Source organism: Panthera uncia, chromosome B1 (genome assembly GCF_023721935.1).
Source record: "Panthera uncia isolate 11264 chromosome B1, Puncia_PCG_1.0, whole genome shotgun sequence".
NCBI classification, from domain to species: Eukaryota; Metazoa; Chordata; class Mammalia; order Carnivora; family Felidae; genus Panthera; species Panthera uncia.
Window position 1 is genome coordinate 114,885,508 of NC_064811.1, and position 7,681 is coordinate 114,893,188.

A 7,681-nucleotide genomic window follows, 5' to 3' on the forward strand; every position below is an offset into this window, starting at 1 on the left:
CCCCCTTGTTTCTTTCCATGGACAGTGGAAAGTTTCTGCTTTGTTTTTGCTTTTGTGTTTGTGTGTGTGTGTGTGTGTGTGTGTGTGTGTATTTTAGTGAGATAAAAGCTATTTACTGACACTGAGTAAAACATATACAAAGAATTCTGAGGAACAAGCTGAAAACTTTCCCTTGCTTATTTTCTCACACAGAGACCCATATTGCCCTGAAGGCAGGATGTACCAGTTTTCCTTTCTGGAAAAGCAAACAGTCAGTAAGCTTCTCTGAGAGAGCAGATTTTGTCCTTAAAGACCTGCAGGGCAGACATCCTTCTAGTGAGTGGTAGTAGGTATGGTCGCCCCCAGTGTCAAGACAGGGCCAGCTAAGGGAATCGAGGGCACAGAATAGTGTCCGTAAAACTTCAAGACCATGGCTCAAAACATGTTAAGGGATATCCTGTGTGCTTAAGATTTTCTTACCAGGGAAAGAACACCCCTTAATTGGCTTTTGAGAAGACAGTAGTCATTCCCACTGACAATAAGTATGACAGAGTCATAGTGAGAAGAATTATTTAGATAACTATGACCATAACTGTCAATTTCTAGACTAAGTAGAATTTAGTCTTCAAAAAAGAGATCTTTCAATCACGAAATTCTGGAACTGGAAGATAACTGGAAGTACAAGTCATTAATCTCCCTATTTTTCAAATTAGGAAAATGAAACAGAGACAAAGCAGGTGATTTAAAGACAGCTATAACAGGTGCAAGGTCTATGAGTTTCATGCGCTCTCCCCCTCATTCTTCTTACCGCTCCCAAGGGCGGTATAAACGAGACTCCTAAGACCCCCGAAGAGTGTAAAGGGAGTCCAAGCACAGCATGCCTCTTTGTGAATTTAATCAGTGGAAGTTTTCATCTATTTACTTCTTGCAAGAGAAAAACTGGGGCAAGGGTATGCTTAACATCTCCTTCTCTGAGAGTACATAGCCATGTGTACATGTTGCCTACGGAAGTCTACCGTAGCTAGCTCGGTGTACTTGGAGCAGAAGCGAGCATTGGTCAGAGGAGAAAATGAGTAAGACTCTAGACTCAGAGACATAGGTTTGTAACAATGCTTTGCCAACAAAATGTACTTCAGGGAAAGTAGTCCTTCATTTTTAATTAAATCACCCTTTTATTTGAAGGGCAGATACATCCGTTTTTTAAGTATAGAGAGTAAAAGAAAATTTTAAAATATAAAGAGCTTAAAAAGGGGCAATAATTCAGAAATAATTACCAGGATCAGTAATTTTAAGAGTTTGGGACTCTGCACATTTCTGATGTCAAAATTTCAAAGTGAATTTTAGAACTCCTGTATCTCAGAGCGTATTTAATACCTTTGCAAATAATCAGCTCTTGTTTTTATTTGTATTTCACTATCAAGAACATGCTTTTCTCCCTTGAAGGTGCAATTAAAAATAATGATAATAATAATAATAATAATATATGAACTGCTGTTTTAGATAGTGTGATCTCTTAAAAATGTTATCATCTCTCTGACTCACTCTATTCCATTTCAATCTATAGTTCTGTAAGCCACAAAATGATGTGGTAGGCAGAATAATGGACCCCCAAGAGAGCTCTAGGTCCTAATCCTCAGCACTTGTGACTATGTTACTTTACATGGCAAAGGGGAATTATCTGTGCAGATGGAATTAAGGTTGTTGATCAGCTGACTTCAAAATAGAGGGATTGAGGCACCTGGGTGGCTCAGTCGGTTGAGCATCCAACTTCGGCAGGGGGCGGTCATGATCTCACAGTTTGTGAGTTTGAGTCCTGTAAATCGGGCTCTGTGGTGACAGCTCAGAGCCTGGAGCCTGCTTCGGATTCTGTATCTCCCTCTTTCTCTGCCCCTCCCCCCCACTCATGCTCGCTCGCTCTCTCTCTCTCTCTCTCTCTCTCTCTCTCTGAAAAATAAATACACATTAAAAAAGTTTTTAAAAATAAAATAGGGGGGTTATTCTGGATCATCCAGAAGGGCCCAATTAATCACAAGGCATCCTTAAATGTGGAAGAGGGAAGCAGAAGAGTCAAGTGTCAGAATTACACAATGTGAAAAAGACCTGCATAGCCATTGCCAGCTTTGAAGACAGAAGAGGCCCGAGCCAAGCAATGTCGGGCATTGTCTCCAAGAGCCTCCAGAAAGGAACTCAGCCCTGACCTCCTCTTGATTGTAGCCCAGTGTGACCTACATTGGACTTCTGACCTCTAGAAGTCCAAACAACGAGACTAAGATGATAAACTTGTATTGTTTTAAGCTACCAAGTACGGTAATTTGTTACAGCAGTCACAGAAAACTAATATACATGACAAGGGAATATAAAATCACCCAGGTTTGCAAACAATATTAAATAAGTTAGAGTTAAGAAAAATAATTGAATTTGGAAATTAACTTCTCCACAATTTCATGCCACACTTTCCAAAAGGAAATTAACAAATTCAGCTTCTAAAAGAACATGAAAGTGGTGTTGTTTGCACAGAATACACAACTTGTTTAATGTTATTTTACCCTAACCATATTCTCTATTCTTCATTATTATTCCTTTTAAACTTCTGAACTGTCTATTATAAATTAAAAATAAAACTGATCTGTACCATTTTAGTTAAGTATTCTAATCAATCACTCAATATTTGTTGAGTTCTCTCTGCGCAGCTGTTCTCAGAGAATTTACTGTTTATGTTAAGAGATTAGCTTTTATTTTTTAACATAAAAAGAGTGGTACAATAAAAGTAGGAATTTTACAAATGAATTTTACAAATTCCATTAGATGGAATGATTTGAGAATATTCTAATAAATATTCATGGAACTATTAACAAAAAGGTATTTTTATTCAAGACTTTAAGGAGTAGTATAAAGCTTAGTCTGAGATAGATCTGCAAACTTTCAAAAACCAGCAATACAACAACAGCTCTTTTAAACATGTGATATAAATATCGGTGCTTAATTTTTAGAAAAATAGTTTGATTTACATTTGTATTATAAAATAATGAATATCAATCATTATTAATAAACACATATGACTCTATTTGAATAGTCTTATCCTTAAAAGAGAAAACTTAGCATTACTCACCACATACTACAAAATCTCTGATTACTTGGACATTTTTGCCTTCGCATATGTTGTGTTTATTATCGCTATCCTTTATGAGAATTTATTTTCAAATTACAAAAGCAGCACATGTTCATTTTAAATAGAGAATAACATAAATATGGTAAAAGAAAAAAATGACAAATCTTGTCTTCTCCAATCATTGTCTCCATTAAGATACCAATATTAATAGCTTGGCATACGTTCTTATTAACATTTTTGTATGTTAACATAAACTAATCAATGTGTGTTCCTAAGTATTAGAGGGTGTTATTGTTGTTTTTACAAAAGTATGAACTTTCACTATACAAATGAGTCTTTTCTTGAGTCTGTTTTCCTTTTACTAATGTTTCACGGATGTCAGTATTGTCACTAGCTGCATAACATTCCATAGTTTGGACAGTAACACAGCATAATTTCTTCAACATTTCTCTATTGAGGAATATTTTAGATTGTTTTCAATTTTTATCACAGAACACAATGTTGATTCACATGTCTTTTTTGTATACACAAAATATTTACGGCTTATGTTTTTCAGATAGATTCTACAAAACACACTGCTGTGTTACATGTATACTCTTAATTTTAATAGGGGCGCCTGGGTGGCTCAGTCAGTTAGGCATACGACTTTGGTTCAGGTCATGATCTTACGGTTCAAGGGTTCAAGCCCTGCATAAGGCTCTGTGCTGAGAGCTGAGAGCCTGGAACCTGCTTCAGATTCTGTGTCTCCCTCTCTCTCTGACCCTCCCTTGCTCGTTCTCTCTCTCTCTCTCTCTCTCTCTCTCTCAAAATAAAAAGCATTAAAAATGTTTAATTCTAATAGATATTACAGATTAAATTCAAGAGTCAGATTACATTCCCAGAGTTGTGGCAATTTGACTCACAGACAGTACATGAAAATATGCATCTTTTTACCATCTAAATAACTGGATGTTTCAATCTTCTGATTATCAACAAACTTATGGTTGAAAATGGAATCTCATTGATCTTTTAATTGAATTTCACTCAAATTAAGCATCTCTTCCTATATTTCTTTTCCATTTGCATTTCTATTTCTGTGGAGGCCTGCTTTTGTCTTTTGTTCCGTTTTTGTACTGAATAGCTTTCCCTTTCATTTCATTCTTAATTGGTAGGAGCTTTTAATATTTAGAGATATTTGTACTTATTCTACCATATGTCTTATAAATATTTTCTCTCAAATAATTTTTATATTTTGATGTTTTATTGTGTCTTTTTCCACATAGAAAATTTTAATTTTTATATAAAAAATTTGTCATTTTTTTACTTCTGAGGCACCACTGTAATTTTTTATTGAGAGGAAAGTAGCAATTAAGCATTTTGCGTTAGTCCTAATAGTTTTCCATTCATTTCTTAATTCACTAAATTCAATATTAAAAACATCCTGAAACTTGCTTACGTACCAAACTCTCTAACATTATAGTTTACCAAAAATTATTTTCAAAACAAAGTAATTCCTAAATTTAAAAATTCCTAATTTAAAAATTCCTAATAATTTTTTAAATGACATACATCTATAGAATTTGAATTTAGAGATTATCATCTTTATTGTTGATAATTGACATTTGCTGAGTTAGTAGCAGTGTCACTGGCTAAATTGCTCCCTAGAACATTCAGAATATTCTGTCATTATCAATATGAAATGTTGCACCTTTAAAATAAGACGCAATAAACACATGTATCCATGTGTTTGTCTGTAAACAAATGAATAAATGTAGAGATAGATTAACAGCTTGGAGCCAGGTAAATTAGCAGGGATGGTAGGGATAATATGTGAGAAAAATTCAGTTTAGTGTAAAATTTTGCCATATTCTGTTACCTGAATCTTCCTAAATCTATCTACCTCCTTTATGGTAGTATGAAGGTCTGAACACCATTACATGAGAGATTAAGAATTGGCATCATTCTGAAAACCCATTACACCGCTGTATCTCATTCAGTTGAATAGAATGCAAAAGGTCGGCCTGGCATTCACATTCTCTTTTCTCCAAGGAAAATCCACTGATTTCAGAATTCTCATCAATCAGCTCTAGAAGCTGAGCAGAGCTTTTGACATCTTTGTGAAACAAAAGGGGATAAGTCTTGGACTTAAAGGTCCTGGGAGTACGCAGCTACCTGAAGGACAGCACCATTCTCCTAGTCTGCCCTGGGGTGTGACCTGGAAGCCGCGGAGGTGCTGGTCCTGGCTGGATACCGCGTGCATAAGGAGAACAAGCTGAGTCTGGCACCCCCGGGGACCTGGTCTGGCAGGTGTGCAAAGGACCCGCTCCGGGCTGGCTGCCCCGGAGAGCAGAAGGATCTTGTGGCCTCTTCCCCTGAGCGCTTGGGCAGGAGATCCCAGAGACTCAGCCCAGCACCAGGGAGGCACCCTCCCTCTGCATACAGCTGAGGTTGCCCGGCCAAATCTCGAGGTCCCCAAAGATGCTGCAAAGTGAACTTCAACTACAACCTGGAGCAGGCAGATGAGCTAAAGCTGCAAATTGAGGAGATGGTGGAAGTGATAAAGGGGAATGAGGGTGACTGGTGGCTGGGGAATAAGAACAAGCAGCTGGCAGCCTTCCCATCCAACTTTGTGGAGTTGCTGGACAGTGGGCTCCTAAGCCTCAGGAACCCAGACATGCCTTCAGTCAGCCCTGGTCTCCAGTAGGCCTCCCAAGCTGAGCAGCCTGACCTATGACAGCCCTCTAGACTACCTGCAGACAGTCTTCCGCACTGAGATCTACAGGGTCTTGTCCAACTACCAGCCTGAAGCCCCGGAGGAGTTGGTGCTGTGGAAGAAGGATGAGGTAAAAGTACTGAGGAAGACCATGGAGGTTAAGGAAAGTGGTATCTCGGGAATCAGCTCCTACTAAGGAATCAAAGAAGATGCTGCTCAGAACAGCCCTCCCAGACTCAGGCTCCAGTGGCAGCTTCCTCGGGGAGGCGGGGGGGGGGGGGGGGTCCAGGCCACCCCGGCAGAAAGGGATTGAAAATCCAGGCTTCCTGGCAGTGCTCTGCAACCAATCACGAGAAAGGGCAGAGCAGCCTAGCAAAGGCCCCTCCTGTGAATAAAACCCCCACCCCAGAGAAGACTCTTTCTCCAGATAAGGTCCCCACCCCAGAGAAGACTCTTTCTCCAGATAAGGTCCCCACCCCAGAGGAAACCCTGACTCCAGATAAGGTCCCCATCTCAGAGGAGGCCCTAACTCTGGAGTTCAAGGTTCTAGCCCCAGACAACCCCACCCTGGAGGAGAGCCTGACTGGACAAGTGCCCCCAGCTCAGACAGTGCCATTTCTGGGGATGAGGCCCCTGTCCCAGAAGTCCCACCTGAGGATGAAGCCCCTAGCCTAAAGATGGCCCTTCTTGGTGACAAGACCTCCACCCTAGAAAAGGTCTCGACCCCTGAGCAGGCGCTCTCTGAAGAGACCTTCACCAGAGACAACACTCAGTTCCATCACTTCTTTCTGGAGCAAGCCCTGCCAAAGTTCAAGTCTCTTGTAGCCAATAAGACTCAATCCCAAGAAGTCCACATGCCAGAGGAGCCCCACCTCTGCATGATGATGCACCATCTCTATCAGAGGGACAGCCCCCCCCTTCCAGTCCAAATCCAATCCAGGGTCCATGCCTGCCCTTGAGAAGGCTACAACCCTCTTCTCCGAGGCACCTGGGAGCATGAGGCTACCTCGAAAGAGGCTGTACTCCCCAAAGAGGAAGTGCCCCAGAGAGAGCAGGCATCCTACTCGAAAGAATCCTCATCCCATCAAGTCAACTCCAGACCTTGAAGACACTCCCACCCTACTTTCCTTGGTCCCACAAAATCTCAGGGACAGCGAACATGATAGGTGATATAATGAGGCTACAGGATGAGATGCAGTCTTTAAGGAAGTGTGGGAGCAGACGGGGAGTGCAGCTAGAGAGGAAGCTGGCCGACATCTGGGAGGAGCTGAAGACGGAGAAGTAGAAGCTCCAGCTGCTGGAGGTGCAGATGAAGCAGGGGACTCAGGAGTTCAGGATCCGGGGCTCCATCCATGCACAGATGCAGAGGCACCGAGGATGGGGCAGGGAGGGACTAAGGCAGGACTCCGGGGGCGGGGGGGGGGGGGTCACATTCCGGCCACCTCCGTCCTTGCACACAACTTTGAGAAATGCAAAAACCTGCCTTGTACGTGGAGGGGAAAAAAAAAAAAAGACAGGAAGTAAAAAGAAAAGATTTTAAAACAAAAGTTCCCAGTAAAATCTCTCAAGCTCTAGATTAGGAACCTAAAAGCTATGGTTTAAAAGAGTAAAAAGAAAAAAAAATAAAATAAAATAAAAAATAAAAAAAAAAAAAATAAAAGAGTAAAAAGGAAACATGCCAGCCCTCATAAGGGCTGCAGCTACCTTCAAATGAAATAAGCATGTTTAAATAATCTAGTATCAACAGGATTCTTATCCACCTGGCAGAAGTCAAGGCAAATCATCTCTGAGTAAAGATAATTGTGCCTTAAGCATCAAATTATTTTTACAAATTTTCACACCAATATCCAATTCTCAATCACAAATAAGCACATGAAGACATGGATTAACTTGATGAAAAA

The 7,681-nt window shown here is 40.5% G+C and overlaps 1 pseudogene; it reads left to right on the forward strand.

Moving 5' to 3' along the window:
• Positions 1-966: 966 nt before the first annotated feature.
• On the forward strand, positions 967-6,455 carry LOC125922429 (SH3 domain-containing protein 21-like; annotated as a pseudogene).
• The last annotated feature ends 1,226 nt before the right edge of the window (positions 6,456-7,681 follow it).